Source organism: Ursus arctos, unplaced genomic scaffold (genome assembly GCF_023065955.2).
Source record: "Ursus arctos isolate Adak ecotype North America unplaced genomic scaffold, UrsArc2.0 scaffold_2, whole genome shotgun sequence".
NCBI classification, from domain to species: domain Eukaryota; kingdom Metazoa; phylum Chordata; class Mammalia; order Carnivora; family Ursidae; genus Ursus; species Ursus arctos.
In genome coordinates this window covers 38,998,535-39,022,256 of record NW_026622874.1, presented here as the reverse complement: position 1 = coordinate 39,022,256, position 23,722 = coordinate 38,998,535, and the positions used below count along the sequence as shown (strand labels likewise).

The 23,722-nt window shown below is 58.0% G+C and overlaps 1 protein-coding gene across 1 annotated transcript in view; it reads left to right on the top strand.

Annotated features, from left to right (window-relative positions):
- The first annotated feature begins 1,287 nt into the window (after positions 1–1,287).
- Positions 1,288–23,722, top strand: part of SYT2 (synaptotagmin 2) — a 40,066-nt gene continuing 17,631 nt past the window's right edge. Inside the window, exon 1 of the mRNA XM_057315722.1 lies at positions 1,288–1,397. The gene's annotated coding sequence lies outside the window, so the exon portion shown is untranslated. The remainder of the gene's footprint in view (positions 1,398–23,722) is intronic.

The window sequence follows — 23,722 nt, the reverse complement described above, 5'->3', positions numbered from 1 at the left end:
AACACATACACATATGGGATTTTTTTTGGGGGGGGGAATCACCTCCTGGGTCAAACCCCAAACTTGATTCTTGAGTCTGGGTATGAAGTACAGGAGCAAACAAGAGGGGGAGGCTGTGGGGATGAGGGCAGGGGTGGGATGGGTGGTGGCCCCACACCAGCAGAAACTGGACAGGGCTGAACTGGGGTCATGAGGTCTTAGTGGGCAAGTGTCCAGCATTGAGAATGAGGCACAGGGGTGAGGCCGAGACACAGGAGCCGACCACGGCTCACAGACCTCCCGGCCCCTCCTGCCTTGTGAGTATGGGCAATGCCTGGTCCAACCCGTGCTCTGGGAGGGTTAAGGCCTGGCTTTCCCCAAGAGGAAGAAAGCTGAGTTGTGGCAAGTGGGGAGGCTCTGGGTCCCTATGGCCGGAGCCCTTTGGTGGGTTCCTACCTGAGAGCCAGGCCCAGGCCCAGGGCAGCGCACACTTCCTCCTCCCTCCCCAGGGGCCCCTCCACCGGCTTCCTCCCTTTCCCTAGAGACGGGAGGAGAGCCCGGGCACCCGTCCCTACTTCACCCTCCCGCACTGAAGCTGGGGGCTGCGCGCTGTCGGAGCTCTCCGGGCCACACACCCCCACCGCCCCTTCCCCTCTGCTCTCTGCCTTTTGTCTCTATCACTCCTCCTCTCCCTCCCTTTTCTTTTCGCCCGGACTCAGGAAAACCTTCATCCGTATCCCCTGAAGCAAATCGGCTCGCTCCTACCCGCTAGCCGGTTCCCGACAGCGCAGAGATCCCCCTCCCCGCACCCCTCCCCCAGCCAATCCCCGCTCCCGAGAGCTCGTAAAGCTCGTGGGTGGCGCGGGTGGGGTGGGGACTGTCGCAGGAGGGCACGGGGCGGGAGGGGACTCCTCCGCATTTCCCCGCGGGGCTCCGGGGACCCGAGGCCGGACCCACCCACCGAAAACTTCTCTAGGGGCGCGCCGGGTTGAACCCCTTTCCCTCACGCCGCGTCTTCCCTGTCGCCCCTCCCTCCCCGCCCACCGGGCGTCCGGTCGCTAGCAAGGGGGCGCGGGGCGTGCGGGGGCGGCCTCCCCGGGGCGGGGATTGCCGGGGCTGGGGCCCTGCGCCGCTGTTTGCGGGGATCGCCCTCGGAGGGGCCGGCACGCGCTGTGTGCAGGCGGATGTGAGGAGCATCTCAATTGGCGGGCGGGGGGAGCGGGATCGGGCTGTTACTACTGCAGAGAGAGAGAGAGCGCGGGCGAGCCGGCGAGCCGGGAGCCGGCGGGCGGGAGCAGAGCCGCAGCGGCCCGGCCGGCCGCGAAGTAGGAAGAGGGGACGGCGACTTCGAGACCCCGGCCGTCCCCGCGCTCTGCCCTCTGGGCGAGCTCATTCCGCACAGCGCACGGACGTCCCCGGTAAGAGCCGCCCCGGGCGGCGACACCCTGCGAGGGCAACGCGTGGTCCCGAGCGCAGCCGCGCGCCGACCACCCGCGGCCCCCCGGGGGGCCTGGGGCGCGGGCGGATGCAGGGTCGCTAAACTGGGACGCTCCGACTTTCTGGGCTCGGCGCTCACAGCCGGATAAACTAAGTGCCGGACAGAGCCCGCGGTGGGGGAGTGGGCTCCGGAAATCCACTTGCGTGGGAACCACCCTGTCGGTCCCGGGGAGCTGTCCTGAATTATCCCGGGAGCCCCACGCCCTTGCCCTGCTTCTCTTCGCGGGGGGGCGGGACGCGCGCGGGGAGAAGGCGAGAGAGGCCGCGGTGCCGCCGCGGGGGGCCGCGGGCGGGGGTGCGGGGGAGGCCGATGAAGTGGGTGTAGCGTGAAAAGTGGGTGCGGGGCGCGTGGGACCCCCCGCCACCCCCGCCGCAGTGAGGCTGAGCCGAAGCGCCCCGCGCGTGGAGCTCGGGAGCCCCCTGGCGCAGAGAGGGACGCGCTGGGGACACTGGCGGTGCGCGGAGCTCGAGTGTCCCTTCGCGCCCCCCGCCCTGCCGCAGCGGTCTGGGGCGGGGATGGGCGGCGGCATCTTTGCCCCTTCCTCTCCTCGAAACTTTTTCATACTCCAACGAGCGCCGCGGCTCGGTGCGTTGGAGGAAGCGGGGTCCTAAGGATTCTGGCAAGCGGCAGAGCTTGGAGAGACTGAGGTGGGGGTTGGGGAAGGGGCAACAGGGCAGTAGGAGGGCACGCTCTACTCAGTTTGCTGTGTGACCTTGGGCAAGCTGTTGCACCTCTCTGAACCTCAAGAAGATGAAGACACTTGGCGCCCCAGTCAGGAATGGGACGAGGTGGGGGGTAGGGTGGTCCGGGGAACCAGCGTCGGGGCGCCTGTCCCTAGCTTTGGCGCCTAGGAATGCATGCCTTTGATCCAAGGCTTCTTTGCTGGGAGCTCAGCTCTCACTTCCTGGGGAGGGGGGAGGCGGTGTGGAGCTGTGCACCCAACGTTCCAGAGGAAGTCAGGAAGCTTCCATTCTGACCCAGCCTATGACCTTGGACAACTCGCTTAGCTCTCTGAACCTCAGTCTCTTCATCTGTGGAATGGGGTTTTGGAGCTTATGGTACCTGAAGTCTCCCAGTTCTGACACCTGCAGGGGAGGCCTGTGGAAAGAATGGGTGGGGTGCAGCCTCACCTGCTGCACTCCTCCCCTAACCCAGGCTCTGGGGAAACTGTGGCTCCCCACCCCCTAAGACAGTCAGCAGGGCCTTGAGAACCTCAGCCTGCTCACCCATCGTCTCTTTCCACTTGTAAAAGTTCCAGGACGGCTGTGAGAATGTCTGGCTTCCCAGTGCCACACATCCTCCTTGCAGCCAGCAGAGCCTCCCTGGGGAGAGATTCCCAGTGAGAGATAGGAGTCCAGTGGGCAAAAGCGGATGTCAAGGACCCCCCAAGGTCATGCTGTCTGGCCCCTGGCTCTAGATGGGGCTGCATCGACCTCAGACAAGGGTGATCTGAAGGAATCATGTTTAGAAAGATCCCCTCTCTGCTGAGAGAGATCTCCGCTACAATAGCCCCTAACCCCGCACTCTGTAGCCTCAACAAGCCTTTGCCATAGGAAAGCCCAATCTCACTCCTTCTGGGGTGAACTCTGGTTTGGTCTGCAGTTGGGATGGAACCCAGGAGCTTCTCACTGGGCCTCAGGGTGTTGTGGGGGAGAGTGCTGGCTTAAGACAGGAAGCCTGAGTTTAATCCCAGGTTCTGCCTCCAATTTGTGTGACCTTGTGTGACCTTGGGCAAGCCCCTTCCTTCCTCTCCTCATCTGTCCATCGAGAGGGTTGAACTAGATCACTTCTCAGGGCCCTTCCCACCTTGCAGGTCTGTGGCTGAAGCTCTGGACTGGTGTCTGAGTGCCGGCAGGGGGCTTGGCTGGGTGACGGGGCCAGGTGGTTCACACCCGCCTCACACACACTTCTGTCCCCAGAGCGGAGACAACGGGAGACTAAATGCTCTATATGGAGAGGCCACTTCCAAGGCCTTGCACAGCCCTGGAGTGAATCCTCGGGAGACCCTGGCTCCACTAGTTGTTAGCTGTGTGACCTTGAGCAAGAGACAGTGTTTTACATCTTCGAGCTTCAGTTACTTGGTTGAAATGAAAATAGTGGTGGTATTTTAGGATTGTTGTGAGGATTAAACAAGAAACCCTCGGAAAATGCTCCATCCGGTGCTGAGCCCTCCGTGTCCTCGGTGAGTGGTAACTGCTAGTCGTGATAACAAGAAAGCCTGTGGGAGCAGGTGCGCCTCCCTGGGGACAGGGCCTGGGATCTCCCCTGGGCTTCCAGAGCTTCCCTATGGAACAGGAGCAGTGCTGCCTCTTTGTCTCTCTCCCTCTCTCCCTCCCTCTGTCCCCCTTCTCTCTCTCCCCCTCTCTCTTTCTCTCACTCCCCCTCCCTCTCTCCCTCCTTCCCTCTCTCCCCGTCTTTCTCTCTCTCTCCCCCTCTCCCTCTCTCTGTTTTTCTCTCTCCCCCTCTCCCTCTGTCTTTCTCTCTCTCTCCCCCTCTCTCTCCCCCTCTCCCTCTCTCCCCCTCTCCCTCCCTCCCTCTCTCCCCCTGTCTTTCTCTCTCTCCCCCTCTCTCCCTCTGTCTTCCTCTCTCCCCCCCCTCACCATTAGCATCATTCTGCAGCAGAAACTTCATGTGAAAGAAAAAAAACTGCTTGACTTTCCTATAACTTCACACCTGTTTGCCTCTAGCTCTCCGTTCCCCACTTTCTGCCGCGCCTCCCGTCCCTTCTATGGTGAGGACACATGGGGATTTGACTCCACTTCCCGAACCTTCCAGGAATGAGCCCTCTGAAGCCCAGGGAGGGCTGAGACTGGATCCCACGCCTGGGCTTGGGGTGGAAGGGCTGGCAAAGGCCCTGGCTCGGCCTTGGGGGGACTCTCAGGATCCCAGTCCCCAGAGCCAGACCAGATGGGGTGCACTGGTGGGTTGGGTGGAGGGGTGGCAGGGCCAGGACTTGGGGTTTCCCAGACTCGCAGAGTGACCTTAGGCAGGTCCCATCCACGGCCCTCAGTTTCTTCATTTGCAAAGTAAAAGGTTGCTTTAGATTAATCGAAGGTCCTTCTAACCCTTTTGGTTCAGGGCCCTCACTGGGGCTGGGTGGGGTGGGGTGGGAGGTTTGTGGGTGTCATCTGGGCATCCGCGCTCATTGCCCCTTGGTCACAGTTCTAGGACAACCTGGGGAGAGGGGTTGCCTCTTTTTCTCAGTAAGAATGCTGAGGGGTAAGAGCAAAGGCTTTGCAGGTAGACAGACCTAGGTTCTCATCCTGGCTCTCTTTTCTTATTAGCTGTGTGAATTTGGGAAAATTACTTAAGCTCTCTGAGCCTCAGCTATCTCATCTGTGAAATGGGAAGGAAGTTACCTATCGCCTAGGGTTCTTACAAAGACTACATGGGAATAACTTGTATAAAATTTCTGGAATATGGGGAGTTTTTAGTGTGAACTGGGTGCTGCGCAAGCAATGGGCTTTTTGAGGCTCTGTGTTGTCCCGAAGGGGGGGGGGGGCTCGGGTTAAAGGAAGGGTGGGGACAGAGCCCACGTGGTATGGCTGTCACCAGGCACAGGCTTCCGAGCCAGTGCCCGGCCTCCCTCATCCTGTTCCCTCTGCGCACTGGCTCAGGGCTTCAGGAGTTTGAATGCACGGGTCCTTGTCACAGGGCCTGTGGAGGGGCTGCAGGCAGAGTGTGCGTCTGTCAGAGAGAGCAGGGACATGAACGGAACGCTCACCGTGACAAGGGAATACAAGCCGGAGGCGTCAAGCTTAGTCTCAAGGAAAGGGCTGTAAAATGAGGTCTTGGAGAAAAGGCATCCCCGCTCACGGGGGTGGGTTAGGTGAGTGGAACCACAGCACAAGGCACTGAAAGAGGCCGTGGGGTTCAGATTATGGGCAAACTGAGCCTCAGAGAGGGGGTGCACCTTGCCCAGTATCACAGGGCATGTTAGCGCCACACTTGGGGGCCCTCATCCCGTGCTCTTTCCTCTCTCCCCATTAAGCACCAAGCAGGTATTTTCCAGCTCTTCTAAAATCAGAGAGCACAAGGCAATACGCCTTGATGGCGGCAGAAAGGACACGGGTCGCCGATGGGAAGGCCCCTCTGGCCTGATACTGAGAGCATCTAGTCTGATGTTCCCATTTGGCAGATGAGAACACTGAGGTCCCAGAAAATGAAAAGACTAACAAAAGGTTGCCCCGTGTCTGAGACTGTAATTCCCAGGCCAGAGCTCTGGTCGTTCGCCAGCTATTGTATGCTGCTTCTCTTGGGTCAGACACACTACGTGGCCGCAGGACAGCCAGAATGTGAAAAGATAAACGTGAATGCGCTTGAGAAAGGGACAGAGGACAGAGAGACAAAGCGGAAGAAAGACAGAAATATTACTCCCAAGACCATGATATTCCTTCTAGGCTTTCTTTCTTGACATGTCTCTGTCGGCCCCTGCCCACAGCTCTTCTGCTGACAGCCTGCCTTGCCCTCTCCGAGGAAGGAGACAATAGCCAGCCCCATTGGTCTCAGTTCCACTGGCAACGCTGAGTGAAAGAAAGTCAATATTTGCCCAGTGGCAAAGGACGGGAAATAAGTCTGACTTGGGATTGGGGGGTGGGCAGGATTCTGAAAAGGAAGGTTGCAGAGCGTAGGGCCTCCCATGTGAGCACTTGACTTCTAAAGGAGCCTTTGGGTTTACCGCATTAAATAACCCTTTGTAGCTCGGACAGCATCCGGCCCCGTCTGCCTGCACCATCCTCCTCGCAGCCCTGATCCCTAATAAATTTCCCTTATTGTTCGGAGCTGCCGCCTCCCCAGCTTCCAGCTCCCTGGAGAAATGGGACTTTTAAAAGCTTTTGCAGAAAGGCCTCGGAGCAGATGGCCCATTGAGAGAAAGCTCAGGCAGAGCCGTGCAGAAGCTGCTTCCTTATCTGGGCCCCTGAGCCCAGAGAAAGATACGGAAAAAGTCCTTGGCAGGTCAAGAGAGGCTGTGAATGGTTTTCTCCCCCCTGCCTTTGTTTTGCTACCTTTCCTTTTTTGTTTTCTTTTTTTCTCTGCATCCCGCTTTCTTGTTCTCTGGGTCCCAAGGTTGGGTAGGGGCTAGGGGGGCGGGCGGAGAGCCAAAGCCCCCAGCCTTTCCTCAACTGAAATGAAATTCTTGACCCCACTGCAGCTGCTGGCTGCTTTAACGGCTTTTGTGATTGCAGTCTTGCTCATGGAATCACATCTCAGCAATTTCACAAAGGGTGAATTGGGAAGCAGAAGCATTTCTTGTATGAGGCAGTGGGGCTGGCTGAACTGCAGCAGGAAGGGCTCAGGTGAGGTACGAGGAAGCACTTCCTACCGTGGGAATCGCCGGCTATCCGTGAATTGGCTAGGGGGAACCTGTGGGGGTGGATCCATCCAGCTCACCTCCCCACTTTGGCAATGAGCTAGCTTTCTTCCCTGCCCCCCCACCCCCGGGGTAAGAGGCCACAGTGACATTCCTGGAGGTCAGCGCTGCCCCTGAGACTAAACCTGGTGCTGTGGATCCCAAACTGGTCCGCGGGCCCCGTGGTCCCTGGAGACCAAGCAGCTAGAGTGACCTCCCACCGGGAGGGCCCGCCCCACCCCCACCCCCGCCCTCCTGCCGCTGTGGGCTTGGGGCTGAGGGGCTGAGACCTGGGGGGGAGAAGGAAGGCCCTGGGCCTCCACGTGGCCAGCCCTGTGCTGCGGGGGATTCTGCAGTGTTACAGCGCTCCGCTGCGGTGACAGGAGAGGCTCTCGGGCTGCTGCTCACAGTGGGGCTGCCTTCAGCCTGCTCCCCGCTGCTTGGCCGGGGCTGGGCCTCCAGGGCAGCCAGCTGCTCACGGACAGATTGCAGCCTGTCCCCATGCCCCCCGGCACGTGGCCCCTGGGCCAGAGCGCAGCCCAGCTTCCCTGCAGTGGCTTCCCTGCATCTCTGCTTCATGTTGAGCAGGCTCCCTGAGCCTGCCTTGGGACCGTGGCCCATCTTTCGGGGGGGTTGGAGTACGTAGGTCCTTGTACCTCCCGGGTCCTCGGCACCATTGCACAGTGCTGGAGAGCTCGGATGGCCATGCGCCAGGTTGCCCCCACTCCTTTGGGATTTTGTTGTTTAAACACTCAGGACCTCAGTTTCTTCGTCTTTAACATGGAAATAAGTTAGCTGGTATGCCATAGGGTTGGCATGAGAAGCTCTAAGAACAGCAAGTATCAGGCGTACAGTGTTAATAAAGATTTAGCTGTCGTTATGGCATTTCTTAAAACTGAAAGGGACATTTGGCAGAAAAAGAAACATCACAGTGGAGCTAGGAGTGGGGTGAGGCAGGGATGTGACTGTCTTTGATTGGAAGGATGTGGAAGCCAGTGATTTCACTGGTGAGTTACTGCACATGGTCCCACACATGCTGTGTCTTCCCATCTTTGGACTTCATTTGTCCCCATTTGAAAATGCGGAGACGGAGAACTGTCTCTCTCACCTCTTCCAGGGTGTCCTGGGGATCCAATGAGGTGGGTGATGGTCTGGGAAAACCAGCGGGCCTAGAGGATGCACGCACTGGCGTCCTCCTGTCTCAGCCTCTGTGACGCAGGCAGCTCTCCTGGCTGAGGCTCTGGCCCATCGAAATGTCTACACGTGCACCAGACCCAGTGGGCCGCTCTCCCAGTGAGGCCACTCAGACTGGGTGACTCTGGGCTGAATCTGGCCTCTCTCCGTGTCTGCTCTTTTTCGTTTGGCCAGGACAAGGCATGGGGGTTTTGTGTCTCTGCCGCCTTCTCAGCAGTGGGGCAAGAGTGTTTCTGGACACGGGCCACAGTTGTACAAGCAGAGAGCAGGAGGGAAGAGCATCCCCTTCGAGCTGGGATGCCCTGGCCGGAGCCACAGACGCACGGGTCATGCCTTCCTTGGAATGGCCAGATAGGCTGCTCTTCCGTCCTCCCGCTCTCTGCCAGGCTATCTGCAGCACAGGGAGGCAGGGAAGGGGGCTGCCCGGGAGCAGGGAATTGACGCCGTGCATCTTCAGCCCCTTTCCTGCCAAGTAAGTCAAGGACCCTGCTTGAAAGCACTTTTATCCCCTCCCTCATCTGTCTCCTTCCCGGAGTGGGAGATAGGGCCGAGCTGACCTGCTGATGGTACTGGGTTGATGACTAGGCCAAGGGTGTCACATGTGGTCACCAAAGGTCTCCGTCGAAGACCACAGTGAGGACCAGGCTGCAGATATCCAGGCCAGCAACTGAGGGATGCCCCCTGTCCCCCAGCCCTCGTAGCTGGTCATCTGGGGTGAATGGCAGATATGGAGAAGGGAGGACACTTCATTCCAGTGTTACTCAGGGCCTGGGAAATGTCGCCTCTGGAGCCCTCCTCAGAGCCTCTTTCCAAATATCATTTTACCGAGAGCCCCAGAGATGAGGTTGTTTTGCCAAGGTCACCTCCAAAGTCAGCCGTGAGCTCATGCTCAGAGTCCACTGTATTTCATCCGCTCCACTCCCCAGGCTTCCTAAAGAAAGCATTGGGCATTGGCTAGAAATGGAGGCGCCCGGCCTGGTGCCTATTTCCTGTGACCTTGGCCTTGACCTCAAATTTCCCTGCACCTCATACCTGAGGAAGTTGGAAGGAGTTAGGTTAGATAGCAAGGAGAATTTGCTGAGTAGCCTCGTGGGGTGGGAGGAAGGAATGGAAGATTTTCCCAAGACATTTGGGAGTCCAGGCTCGATTAGGTCTCAGGGGAAGCTTCAGGAAAGAGCCCTGGACTTGGAGTTCAATGACACAAAGTCCAAAGTCAGCTCCTGCAACCTGCTAACCATATTGGGCTAAGGGCTGGATCTCTCTGGACCTCATCGCCCTCCCCCTCTAAATGTGATTGGAAGTTCCTTTACTTTACAGGGGCATATCGATTTTTTACTAAAAAAAAAAAAGAGTGTTTACTGAGATACAGTTCATTCATTTAAAGTGCACGATTCAGGACTTTGAACTGGGGCGCCTGGATGGCTCAGTCGTTAAGCGTCTGCCTTCAGCTCAGGGCGTGATCCCGGCGTTATGGGATCGAGCCCCACATCGGGCTCTTCCGCTATGAGCCTGCTTCTTCCTCTCCCACTCCCCCTGCTTGTGTTCCCTCTCTCGCTGGCTCTCTGTCAAATAAATAAAATCTTTAAAAAAAAATAAAGTGCACGATTCAGTGGTTTTTAGTACAGGCTTTTTAGTATGGCAATGCAAACACCACCATCATCTAATTTCAGAATTTTTTTTTCCACCCCAGATAGAAAGCTGCACACATTAGCAGTCATTCCCTCTCTCTTTCTTCAAGCCCTAACCCACGGATGATCTACGGCGCGCCTCTGCACGTCTGCCTCTTCTGGATATTTCGTATAAACCGAATCATATACCATGAGTTCTTTCGTGTCTGGCTTCTTTCCCTTGCATCGTTTTCAGGGCGCCTCCGGGCTGTAGCAAGTGCCGTTCCATTTCTTCTTGTTGTTGAATCATATGTCATTGTGTCGATAGACCACACTTGGTTTATTCTTTTTCAGTTGATGGACATCTGGGGTGAATTTTGACTATTAGGGACTATTACAAGGGCTATAAACATTCACGTAAAGGTTTTTTTCTTTTTTTTTTTTTTAAGTAATCTCTACACCCAACGTGGGGCTCAGACTCACAAGCCAGAGATCAAGAGTCGCGTGCTCTACTCACTGAGTCACCAGGCGTCCTCTGCCTGTCAAGGCTTTTGAGAGAACATGGATCTTCCCTTCCCTGGGGCACATTCCTAGGAGTGGAATTGCTGGGTCAAATGGTATACTTATTTTGAAAGTTAACTTTTATTGGACCCCGTCGTGAGTATTTTACATGTACCCTGTGAGGTAGGTACTGTTATTAGTCCCATTGTACAAAATGAGGGGACCCAGGCCCAGATAACTGAACTACCAGAGCCAGGATTTGAACCCTGACAGTCTGGCGGTAGTCCCTGTAGCACCAGGCTTCTATACGTGAGGTTTAAATGAGGTAAGATACGAGAGTGTTCCAGCACACTGCCTGGCTTATAATAGATGTTCAATAAACATTGGTTGCATCCTGGGAAAGGTGACCAGACACCCTGCATTTCTCTGTCTGGCCTGCTGTGTGGCCTTAGGAACTTCCCATGTCCCTTTGAGCCTCACTCCAGTACCCCCCCAACATTATATAAAGCTTCCAATGTGGAATTTAAGAGGCAGAGAGGACCTACGACTCAGGGTCGGGGTGTGGGAAGTACAGTGAAGTGGAAAGTGTCCTAGATTCCAGCTCTGACTCTCTTACTGATGTGAAAGTAATTTCTGGGGCTCCTGGGTGGCTCAGTTGGTTAGGCGTCTGACTCTTGATTTCTGCTCAGGTCATGATCTCCTGGTTGTGGGATCGAGCCCTGTGTCGGGTTCTGCGCTCAGTGCGGAGTCTGCTCCGGATTCTCTCTCGCTCCCTGTCTGCCCCTCTCCCCACTCATACTCTCTCTGTCTCTCTAAAATAAATAAAAATAAAATCTTAAAAAGAAAGAAAGAAAGAAATTCCCCTTCTCTGGGCCTTGGTTTCCTATTGTTCAAGAAGGGGCTAGAATAATCAATCCTAAGGTGCGTTGCAGCTCTTTGTCCTATGTAAGCCCCATGCTACCTCTCAGTAGCCTGAGCCCCCTGGGAGTGAAGGCTGGAGTAGATGTCCAGAGTCTCAGGTCACCAGGGGTACTCAGCAACACTTCTCTCACCCAGTGTGTCAACAGGCCAGGTTGGGACTGAGTGGGGTGGTGGGCGAGAACCCCCCTATACCCTCCCTTCATCCTAGAGCCCTTGGGTTGGGGAACTTTTCCTATGATCTAGGCCAGAAAAGGCCATTTCATCTCCATACCTCTCTCCCTCCTTCTTGGTCTCCCTTCTCTTGACTCCTGCATTCTGGAATTCTGCTCCCCAAAGTCACTGCGGCCCTCCCACCAGTCAGCTACCTAGCTGGCTGCTGGTGCTTGGCCCCACCTCCTGGTTTGGGATCATCTATGGAAAAGTGCTGAGCCCACAGCAGGTGCCCGCGTGTGTTGGTTGACTCTGAATCTGGTTCCCCTGGTTTCCCACCCTTTCTCAGTGAGAGCGCTAATTGTTTTCCAAACCGCCAAGCAAGGCAGCCGCAACAGTTCTGCATCTTCATCCAGCCCGTGCAACCTTTGCCAGGCCCTCCCTTTACTCCGCAGTCCCTGCTTCCTGGAACCTGCCAGAGGTCCTACTGCATTCCAGGTTCTCAGAGGCTAGTGCATGTAACCCTACGTGGTAGGGACCGTGGTGTCTCTGTTTTATGGAAGAGAAAGCAGGTCCAGGATAAGGGAGTGCTTTCTCCAAGGTCACCAAGCTGGCAGGTGGCAGTGGGAGGATTTGAGTGAAGGCTGTCTAGTCTCAAAGCCTGCACAGCAGACGGATCAGAAAGGTGGTATAAAGGACGTCTGAGGGATGCTCGGACCCAGAGAAACCAAGTAGAGTGTCCGTGAGCAGGCAGGCTCTGAAGTCCTCCAGGGCAGGTGTCACTCTGTCACATCTCTGTCTACATCTGCATGGAGCTCAGTCCTCCTCTGGGGCTCATCTTCTCTTCGCCGAGCAGGTGCGGCCTCTCCAGCAGGGTCCCGCTCCAAGCTTCCCCGGGGAGATCAGGCGATGGCTAAGCAGCCTTCCTTCCACTGGGGATGGCTTCAGGCTCTCCAGGGGTTGCTGTTCCTGCCTCTGGGGTGCTGAGCTGGAGTTTCAGTCCCCAGCTCCCCTCCCCCCCCCAATGCCTGTGTGTCTCACTATTTTTAAGCTCCGTGGGCTTAATGAGCTGCCTGCCATGACACACCTTCAACATTCACCCTTTTCTCTAATGAACCTCGGAGAGCTAAGCGGGCTCCCTTGTTACTTGACAACCACCCCCGTCAGGAGGCCAGCGCTGGGCTGTTGCCCGTCTAGTCCCGACTCAGCTCACGGAGACCTGCCCTGCAGTGTGCCCCCCAACTCCGTTGGTGGTGACAACACTGGGTTCCAGGCCCCCCCTTCCTTCCATGCCGTCCTTTGTCCTTTTCTTCCCCCCATCCTACCCCAAGCCCAGAAAAAGCAAAATTGAAACCACCAAATCAATAAATAGGATTTAGTAAGAGTTTATTGTGCATTTCAGAACAGTTGGTGAACTGGGAGCTTTTAAATTCGAAGACTGATAAGAAGCTCAGGGACCTGTCATTACAGGACGGCTTATCAAGTGAGAAAGGAAGTTGCTTACCCTTTACCAAGAGGCTTTATTACAGTGGAGGTTTCCACTTGAAAGGGGATTGGTTCAAGGTGATTACCTTAGGGGCGCCTGGGTGGCTCAGTCGTTGAGCGTCTGCCTTCGGCTCAGGGCCTGATCCCTGGGATCGAGCCCCGTATCGGGCTCCTCCACTGGGAGCCTGCTTCTTCCTCTCCCACTCCCCCTGCTTGTGTTCCCTCTCTCGCTGGATGTCTCTCTCTCTGTCAAATAAATAAGTAAAATCTTAAAAAAATAAAATAAAGGTGATTACCTTACACCATTTTTTAGGAAGATAACTTGTTTTTTATGATTATCAGAGGCATTACAAGAACTAATCTAAGTTAAATCTTGCTTATGTTCATCAGATAAGCTAGATGTAGTTTTGCTGACATGGCTTAAATGATCCTGTCCGCTCAGGGAATTCTCAAGTCTGGTCTCCATTTTGTATTTAATTTCCATACCCCCAAGCCATCCCTGCAAGAGTAGTGATGTTATGAAGTGACCCGTTGAGCTCCCCACGTAATCAGGTGCTGGCCTCTCTTGAGGACAAAGAGCCTGGGAGCTGGTGGGGCCTGGGCAAATGAGGCCAGCTGCCAGCAAGGGTTGGGATGAGGTGTCAGAGTTTTGGAGATTCACAGGGTTGGAGAGGGAACCTTGAAGTTCATCTAGACCAAGGCTGTGTCCCCTCCCTATTCATGGCATCCCTTCCAGTAGTGTCTAATCTCAGCTTGAATACCCTCAATGACGGGGTACTCATTACCTCACGAAACCACCATCCCACCAGGGTTTTGGAAAGTGCTGACTATGCGAAACTCCTCCCACATTTTGAGCCTGAAGGAGGGGGGCGCTCCCAGCAGAAGAAGAGTTCATCTTCTGCCCCAGCCCTCACACCGCTGGACTTGGAGCGGGGAAGCTGAGGAACCCCCAGCGCAGTGTCGGGGGTAGTGGCAGACAGGCCCCTGAGCCACGGAGATGGGCTGTGGTCCTCACCTCTGAGGTGACCTTGCTTGGGCAAGGGGGCCACCAAGGAGAGCCGACATGGCGGGTAGAAAAAACTGAAGTTAGATGCCTGAAGCCTTTCCTGCTTCAAGGGTGTGAGGACCCTGGATATGCGAGAGAATATTAGAACTACTGAAACAGACCGGCGCTGTATATGGAAAAGGTGAAATGCTGCCTCCCGCTTACCAGCCGCAGGGCCCCGGGGTCTGATGGGAGCCACACCAGGAATTCCAGTTAAAGTTTTAACCCCGGGGCCATTCCACAGGGAGACTGAAGCCCCTGATAACTCACATGTGCCTGTTTTGGCGAACTCTCCAAGCCTGAAGATTTCGCTGGCTGGGAAGAGCCCTGACTTGGGAGCCAGGCTCTGCCCCAAAAACCTTGTGACCTTGGGCCAGTCACTTCCTCCCTCTGGCTGGGTTTCTTGTGCTGTAACCTGTGTTGCATGTGGCCCTTCCGAACTGATGTGATCAGTAGGGCTCTGAGGTGGCAGAACGCTGCGCACGTGGGCAAATGTGCTTCCTCTAGGCCCGCGCTCTGCAAGGCTCAGTGTCACCCGTTTCATGAAGGGGACGATCCCCCGCCCACTTCCTTTTCGGGTCTCCTCCAGCCTATGGCAGAGAGGCTGGAAACCTGTGTGGATTTTACTCCTGACTACGGCAGGGCCCGTTCTCAATGTGCTCAGCAATGGTGGGTGTAGAGCAATGCTTCAGCTCCCGGGAGAGAAGGCTGGAGACCTCTGCTGTCCTGGCTCAAGGAGGGTCTCCTGCCCCAGGTCAGGCTCGGGGGAGTATGTCCCAGAAGGTGGGGTCTCTCGAGTCAGGGCCGGTGTCCTCCTGCAACCCCCCACCTCCCTGTCGGTTGTCATTCCGGCACCTTCCAGGGCCAGGGTGGTGAGTGGTCCCATCTCATCTTGCAGTTGTCAGACACCCATCCCTGCCACCTGCCAGATCTCTCGCCTCGAACTATCCAGTCCCTTCCAAGCCCACCCCTGTGTGCCTGGCTTGGGGCTCCTCTCCAGAAAGCCTCCCCCGAGGGGTGCTCCCTGTTTCTTTATGCCTTTGCTCCATGGTCTCTCAGTAGGAGAACCTGCGCTTCATGGGGGGAAGCAGGTGGGCCACTTGGGGCCTGGCGACCCTCCAGTCCAGCTCTCGCAGACCAAACGGAGCGCGTAAGTGCGGGGCTGGAGCACTGACCACGGATCAGCTGGGAGAGCGTTCTCCTCTGCGCGTTCTTTGTTCTCTCTGATTGAAGTGTAACTTAGATTCAACAACGTGCACGACTTACTGGTGCACGACTTACTGGTATTTTCCCCTGCGCGAGCATCCCAAAGGCTGCCCGTGTCCCCGCCCACCGCTCTCTTACCTCTGTCACCGCAGATCTGTTTTCTCCTCTTCCTGGCTGTCCTTCCGCCCTTGGCTGTTCTTCACTCTGCCTGGCATTTCCCCTCTTCCTGCGAATCCTCCAAATGTTGATGTGCCCCGGAACCCATCTCTGATTTCCTTCTCCCCAGGGTGACTGTTGTCCCAACAACCCCCCCCCACAGCCACCTGTGCTAATGACTCCCAGACACTGGTTCTCCCAATAGCACCCATTCCCGAGTGGCTCACTAGCCCACCAGCCACCTGCCGGACGTCACTGCTGCTTGGTGGCCCCCTGGCCTGGCTTGGGTGCTGCTGGGATGTCCTCGGGGCACCGGCACCACCTCTTCTCATTGCCTCCAAGCTCTGTCACTGCAGAATGGGAGCAGTGGCCGGAGGAAGAAGAGCCAGACTCTGCTAGCTTCTGTGGGGGGCACCGGGTCAGACCCCTCCCCTAAGAATCTGAGAGGTTGAGCCAACAAAATGGAGCCCCAGCAGGCCCAGCTGGAGAGGCCGGCCGATGCTGGGCGATGGATGGTGTGAGTGTGTGTGGGGCACAGGCTGGAGGTGAGGGGGCTAGTCGGACACGGGACAGTGCCGTAGCCCAGAGACAGGACTCAGCCCAGAGCTGGGTCTGGGCTGGAGCAGAGGGTCCAGGCGGGGGGAGGAGGGTTTATACTAAGAGAGGCCTGGCCACCAGCACAGAGAGCTGCAGGCTCCCGGAAGTAGAGAAGGACGCTGACTGAGCTTAACCTGGGCCACAGAACGGCGCTTAGGAGAGGCCCGCCCTGCCCAGCCTCCCCTCACCCCTGCGTGCTCCTTGCAGGTTCCAGGCCCTCAGGAACAGGATATGGGCACAATGTCTTGCTTTACAGTCACTGTCCCTGAGCCTCACAGCCCTACAAGGCAGGTGTTATTCTCGTTCTCATTTTACAGATGGAGAAGCATGACCCGCGGAGGCTAAGTAAGCTATCTGCCCAGGTTCGCAGGGCTGAGATTTGAAGCCAGGTCCGTCTGACCCAGAGGCCAGGCGCTAATGTGCGCCACGTGGCTGCCCCCCCCACCCCCAGGGCTTGACCTGGCTCCATTTCCTCAGTGGTCCTGCCTCCTAGGTTTGGATCCACATAGAATCCAAGCTGAACTTTCCAACTTGGGATTTTCCTGCATCTCTTCCCTCCTCCAGCCTGTTGGCATTTTGAGGATGTGGTTTGCCCCTCGGGGTCCCTATTCCCCATGTCTGTTCTGACTCCCAGGTCAGGCAGGAGAAAGTTGGCTTCTTCAGGGAATAGAATTGTGCCCCTGGGACTTGCGTGACCCACTTTAGTTTTGGGAGACCACGAGCTGTCAGAGGTGCTGGCGGTAATGGGTATCTTCATCTGAAAAGTGAAGGGCACATCTTTTCCCAAGGGCCTGTCCAGCATCTGGGAGGAAACAGGGGGAGCAGACTGCGTACTCCTCAGGTGAGCCCCCCGCCGGGTGCTGAGGGCACACTGGGCTCCCCCGACTTCGGACTGCCCCCAGCTTGGCCCCCGATGAAATACTCTGCCACCTGAGGGCAGCTCTTTGTGTCCTATGGGGCAGGGAAATTGGACGCGATGTGAGTGTACCCTGCTTGGCCTCCGTCTCCTCATCTGTTAAATGGGAATCCTCGTACCAACTAGTACTGCCTGACATGGCTGAGCACGAAATGAAATTCAGCGTGGGATTCAGTAGAACCACTAGGAAGGGGAGGTTTCCTTCCTTGCCCCGGCACGTGCCCCACCCTGTGGGCCTTCGTGATATCTTTCGCCCACACTTAGTCCCGCAAGCTGGGGCTGCTTGGTAGGAGGGAAAGAGCCCTGGGCTGGGTGCCAGGAAATCACGGTTCCAGTTCGCAGTGGGGCCTTGGGTAAGCTGATCTCTGAGCCTCAGACGTCTCGTCACTGGGGAGAATCCCACCTGCTCCGCCTCTGAGAAGTTCTGAGTGTGTCGTCTTCCCCTGAGCTGCTTGAGGAGGGGGCTGAGTCTTCTCGTCTCGTACTCCCGGCACTTAGCCCTGATGTTACCTTCCAGGTTGGATAAGGCGGACAACCTCTGCCCGGTCCCTCATTAAGGAGGGAAGTAATCTTCACGCCCTTCCTTCCTCAGCCTGCGACTCTCCCGAGGTCTCAGCTGCATGGGACTCCCTTTCCTGAGGGAGAAGCCCAAGGCTGCCTGTCTGTCTCCCTCTTCTTGAGCCGTCCAAGGCGGCAGGCCTGCCTCCCCCAGGCCCATGACCTCTCAGGCCCTAGGCTGTGGGGGTCTGGCCTTGACAGCGTGCCCCAAGCCTCCGAGTCTCTCTCCTCCCCTCCAAAACAGGGGCTTGCTGGATGTGGCTGCCAGAGGGGAGGGTGCAGTGCCCAGTGACAGCCCCCCCCCTTCTCCGTTCCCTGCTTGCCAAGCCCAGCAGCCAGGCTGCTCCTGGGCGCAGGGCCCGCAGCCCGGCCCAGCAGGAAATGCAGAGGCCGACAAGACACCTCCCACCTGGCAGCCCTTACTGTCGTCGGGAGCTGGGCCTCCTGCAAGTGACTCTGACAGGAGTGGCGCAGTCTCCCCGAGGACCAGGCGGGGCTGGGAGGAGACTCCCCAGCCTCGGGCTCCCTGAAGTGCCCCTCATCTCCTGGCCTGAGGGGGACTGGAGAGCAGAATCCCTGGCTCTTGGTCAGTGCTGTGGCCTCCTCCTGGGGACACGAGGCCTGGCCCGGGGCCCACGGTCAGCACGGACGCAGCCAGCCCGCCGAGGAGCACCGAGGAGAGGAAAGGCGTGTGCGTTCAGGGACCACTCTGTGGGGGGCGCTGTGGCTGATTTTGTTCTCACTGGGCCCTGCTGGGACCGACACCTTGCTCGCCCTGTCTGTGTAGCTGAGGAATGATGCCCGGGGCGTGAGCCCTGCTCCCAGGGGTGCCCAGCTGCTAGGTGCCCTGTCTGAACCCAGCCCTGTTCCAACGTCCACGTTCTCCTCACTGCGCTGGCACCGCTCGTGCCGCTTGTGCTCAGACATTAAGGGCTCCAAGCATCTCGGAAGGTCAGGGGGCCAACGCAGGGACGTTCAGAGGCACTTTCCGAGAGGCGGAAGGAGGGGGAGAGACACCAGGTCCCCTGATGCCTCCTTCGGGTCCCACACCTCAGGCCACCTGTGAAAGCAGAGGATCCCCTCGCCTGAGGGACTGGCAAGAGGTGACAGGGCACTGCTGTGGGGTGGGGGGCATGCCATCTTCCCCACCACTGGGGCTCTGGTCTGCAAGGTGCCCCACGCTGGGGTCCGTCCCGCTCGCCATCCAAGCACAAGGTCGTCGCCTGTCACCCCCAAGTCCCCGACAAGGGATGTGGTCTGGGACCCCCGGTTCTCTCTTCCTGGGGCTTCTCACGTTCCCACATGTGGCTGCATGACCCATGCATTTACTCACTTGTTTACACACGTGTTCACGGTGCCGTGCATGCATGTTAGCACAGCCATACGTGGGGTCACACACAGAGCCTTGCCGGTACCCCCCGCACTTCCCTGTCCCGGTCCTCTGGCGGCTGCTGTCGCTTGGCTTGGCTGGGCCTGAGGCTCGTCTCACAGCGGCCGCGAGCACAGGCCGCCGAGCCACAGTTCTGCTCCGTCACTCGGCTAATGGAGCCTTCCACCAGTTGCCCACCTTCTCCTTTCTGGGCTGTGAGCGTTGACTGGGGCCTTGGAGTCCGTGAGCCTGCGCGGGGTGGGGGGAGCCCTCATCCGTGCCGAGGCCGAGATGGGGCCGGGCTGGTGCTGGCAGCCCACCGGGTCTGCATGAGCCAGGCCTCCGGGGAGGAGGCTCCTGGTGCCTCTCCCTTCCTCCCTCAGAGCCTCCTGGGGCCCCCCCCCGTCACCCTGCTGTGGCTCCCCTCTCCTCCTCTCCCCAACCACCCCCGCACACCACACACTCACATTCACGCGCTTGCACCCTCCGCCACGCCCATAAATACATCCCGCGCACCAGCCCACGCCTCCACACTCACACGCTCACGTTCAAAGACTCTTGCTTTCGGCCCAGCCTCTAACCCCCGGTCCCTTGGCGGGGCGGTGCTCAGCAGAGCCCGTGTGTTCAAAGCTTGTAACGTTTAGTCAGGAAGAGGATGCATCAATTTTTAATGGTTTTTAGTTCAAAATGAAGATGTGCATTTGGCGTGCGGGGTAACAGGGGCCTCGTTGGGAAGTCCGGAGCCTTTCACATGTGGCAGAGCAGGGAGCTCGTGGATTCGTGTCAGGCAATCGCTAAGAAGCCACCGGGTTCCTCTTGCACGACCGATGCTTCCCCATGGGCTGCCAGAAGCAGCACTCCTGCGTGAACGTGACAAAGGCACAGCACCCCCCCCCCCCCGGTCCCACCGCTCAAGCCCTCCACTCACAGCACACACAGAGGCGCTGTGACACTCGGGGGGTCAGGCCTCCACACCCCCACTGCCCCAGGGAGCCTGGGGGTCGCAGGTCCCCAAGCTGCCATGTATCCCCACTCAGTCAGGGTCCCCCAGCCTTCCAACCCCGTTCCCAAGTATCCTGACACCCAACCCATGGAAGGCCTTTCCTCCACCCCTGGAGAACTGCCTGTGGGTCTGGGAGGCATTGTCAGGTGCAGCGGGGCTCTGGACAGAGACCCAGGATTCTGAGTCTTGGAAGAAGGGGGAGGGAATGCAGCAGGTCCAGGGCGAGAGGGACCCCTCGGCCTGGCAGCACCAGAGGCCCTGTCGGCTAGCTGGCGGGCCTCCGGTGGAGGTGACTCAGCAGCTTCTCCCTCTGCGGGAGTGTGCAGCGCTGCGGTCTGGGCTCAGCGCAAGTCTGGACCCCAGCCCCTCTCCCCACTGCCTGGGGCTCCTTTGTCCTGGTCCCAGCTCTGGTCCTGGCTGGGGTCGCAGAGGGACGTGGCCTCCCAGGGCCTGGCCTGATGGAGCCTCCCTGCCCTCTCTGCCCCCCCTGCACCCCCTGCATCCTGCTCTCGTTGACTAAGGATGGACTGGAACCTGGAGGCTGCTGGGGGTGGAGCAGGGGGCGACAAAGAGCAGGAGTCGAGGGCGGACGTGACTGCTTCCGTGGCTCAGCCAAGCTGTGTGATGTGAGAACTCACGGCCCTTGGGGGCAGGTTTCTTCATTTTTCGGACAAGGGGTTTGGACAGCGCTGTCTGCCGGGTTCCCTGGGCTCCCACAGTCCGGGGCTTCACTCGTCTGTGATGAAGAATAGCCGCACCCTGAGTCTAGGTTCAGGGACGGCGGCGCTGCGGCAGGGGTGCAGGCCTGCGGGGCGCCAGGGCCCTCGCGCGAGCCTTCCCCTCCGGTCACCACCCACCAGCAGGGCAGGGATGGTTAACTCACTGAGGTGCCAGCAGAGGCTCGGGAGGGACTCAGTCCCGCCGCTCATCTCCTCCTGTCACCTGTTATGGCCTCTGCCCGCCTGGGGCCTCTCCTCGGGTGGCCTGGGATTTGCTGATCTCAGCCTCCATGCAAAAGAAGAGAAAGGAGTGTGAGTGTGGTTGCAGCAGGAAGGATCGAAGTTAGACTGCAGGAAGGACTTCCTAACTCTCTGGCACCCTGCAGTGGGTCAGGAGCAGGGTCTGCTTCTACAGACCAGCAGTGGCAACCGTGCTGCAAAGTCGAGGTGCGTGTGGCCTGCCCCAGGCCTCACTGCACAAGGAACTCACAGAGATGGCTAATTTATTTTCAAAATGAGCTAGGAAAGTCATTCATTGAAACTTGATCCTCAGCTTCCCAGGACCAAATGTAGGACTGGAGCGTTGGTTCAAAAAGTAAAGAAAGCAACTTATCGTGGAGTATTGATGTGTTCAGCCCGCTGGCTTCGGTGGGCGGCGCCTTGCTGGTTACTTATCTCCATCTCCTTACCTTGGCTTCTGCAAGTACAACCTGAGGGGAGATTAAATACCTTGTATCCAGTTAGCGCCCCATTATCTGCATTGAGGCCAGGCCTGAGTGTGATAATCCACAGAAGGGCGGGGTCCCCAGATCCTACTGAAGAGGTTGAGGTGGCAGCGGGGGGTGAGTGTGTGTGTGTGTGCACGTGCACGCCCATGTGCTTTGGGTGGGGGTGGGGATCAAACTTACTCATCTTTGATGTGGGGTCAGAGCCTCATCAGGGAGGACACCTGGGGGGGCCCATGAGCCAGTTGAGAAGCATGTGGGCCTTCAGAGCTGCTGACACATCCTAGGGCAGGGGAGACGCGGGGTGAGGGAGCAGGGTGGCCTCTGGGAGAGGCAGGGGAGGCCTTGATGGTGACTCCCAAGCTGGGTGCTTCCTGGGTGAGCACCACAAAGCCCCTCATTTGTTCCCTCTTTTACAAGGCTGGGGACCGGGCTCCTGGTTGTGCAGCTGCCCCCCCCCGGTGTGGGGGAGGGGATAGGCAGATATATTTTCGTGCTTCAAAATCCAAACACCACAGCAGGGTGCACAGTGATCTGTCTGCCAATGACTCCTTCCCGGCTCCCCTCCCCTGAAGCAGTGACAGCGCAGGTCACCAACTCCCTCTGCATCTTTCCAGAGCCAGTCCCTGAATGTGTAAGCACATACCGCACACGCCCCCTCCCCCCACCGAAACTGTGTGTACTCTTGTGCACATTCATTGTTTGATCGACATTCTCTTGAGATTGTCCCATACCTGCACCCAAAGAGCGAAGCCCTGGGGCAGGGTAACCTCCACGATGCTCCCACATCGGCCACGAGCCGAGCAAAGCAGAGTGTCTGAGAGCTTCTGTGAGTGTGAGTGGGTGTGAGGCCAGCTCCCAACGCCTCCCGCCTCCCCTCTGCCTCCCCTCTGCCTCCCTTCCATCCTGCCTGACAGGTTATGGTCACCTCGTCTTAGATAACAGGATCACAGCTGAGCTCGGAGCGCCTCTCGGTGTTTGGAGTCAAGAGGAGAGAGCTTCCGGAGGCCTGTTGTTCTGCTTGCTGGGAGGGCTCTCTGGGGAAAGGGGCGGCCCTCCCTGCTTTGCTGTACCCCAAGGTTCTCTGTTCATATGACCTTCTTAACACCCACCTGCTGTCCTGCGTCTTCCCCTGCTCCGGGCCACTTCCTCGGGTTTGGTCTTATGTGACAGATAGAAAAATAGATAAGACAAAGAATGAGTCAACCAGGTTGTCACTGGGTCCCTGACACTGCCCCCCCACCACCTACCACCAGGCCAAACGTGGCTGCTCTTCCTGCCAGAGGGGGCCAGAGGCAGCGAGCTAGTGCTCAGAGATACCAGCGTGGTTCTGAGTGTGCAAAGACTCTTAGACCACATGCACCACCTCACCTGGCTCTGCCCACCGCCCCAAACCAGCTCCCGGTGCAGCTACTCCCCGCTCTCAGCCCTCTCACTCCAGTGTGCAGCGGAGCTTGACTGAAATGGCCATATCTTTACTTTTCTCCACCGCAGTGCAGAGGTGGGGGAGGAGGGAAAGCTGGGGAAGGGGTAGGTGCAGGTGGGGAGGGCTCGTTGAGTGGTGGCTGCAGCCCAGAGGTGGGACCAACTTCCCCTGAGAAGCAGAAGCCAGAGTGCTGAGGACTGAGACTGTCACAGGAGCCAAGTGGCCATCCTGGACAGACAGACAGACAGGTGGATGGCAGCCAGTGGCCTGGGGGCAGAAGGGAATACCTGCAGGGATTCTCCACTCTACCGAGCTACCTAGCTTCAGCTCCACCCCTGCTCCTTGGGCTTCTGCTCCCCCTGTTGGAGACTCCCCCTTCCTGAGCTTCTGCTGCGTCTGCCCCCCAACCCCATCCCAGGGAGGAGGGAACAGGGAGTGGGAGAGCAGGAGACCTGGCCTCAGGCAGACTTAGGCTCCAGTCATGATGCTGACTGTGGGGCAGGCACTTAGCTGAGCAGAATTTGCCTTATCTCAGACATGACCGTGCGCTCCCAGGAGGATTCATAGAGAACAAGACCGGAGACGTAACTGGTTATTAAGTTCTTCGTGCCTGTGGGTTCCTCCTGCAGCCTTTGATGGAAGCCAGGCGGAGGGCACTGTCCCGGTGCGCAGAGCCTTCAAGGCTTATTTGATTTCCAACCACTGGTCTTGAACTTTAACTTCCCCTGCAAGTCTCTGAATTCGCAGAACCTCAGATCCCACAGTGTGACCGCTGACCACCCGCGTCAGGGTGAGCCAGGACGCGTGCGGCTACTCGAGGGTTCCCGGGTCGCACTTGCAACCCGCCGAGCCAGGCTTTGAGGGCGGGGTGCTGTGGGGGGGGGGGGTCCGCACAAGCTTCCCAGCGTCTCCCCAGGAATGAGAGCCTTCCTCATCCCTTCCCCCGTCTATCTGCTCCTAGCTGGGTCTCCCAGGTCCCCCTTCCCCCCCGCTGTCAGACCTTGACCCCTGACCCTGCAGGCCCAGAGCAGGGGCCTCCCCCCAGCCCCCAGCCTGTCTCCCGAGTGTCCCAAGTGTCCCCGTGTTGGTGTCGCAGCACCTTGCAGCCATTCCTGGCTGATGGTGCCATTTCATGCTTTCCTGCTCTGGCAATTCTGACCAGACAGAGGAGTTCACTCTGTCCTGGGAGCCCCTGGAGCCTCCAATCATTTATCATCCTCAACCCTTCCAGCTGGCTGCCTTCCGCAGGACTGCAGCCGGAGCCACGAGGGAGGCCAAGGCAGCTATAAATCCCCAAGGATTTGACTTTTCCTCCTT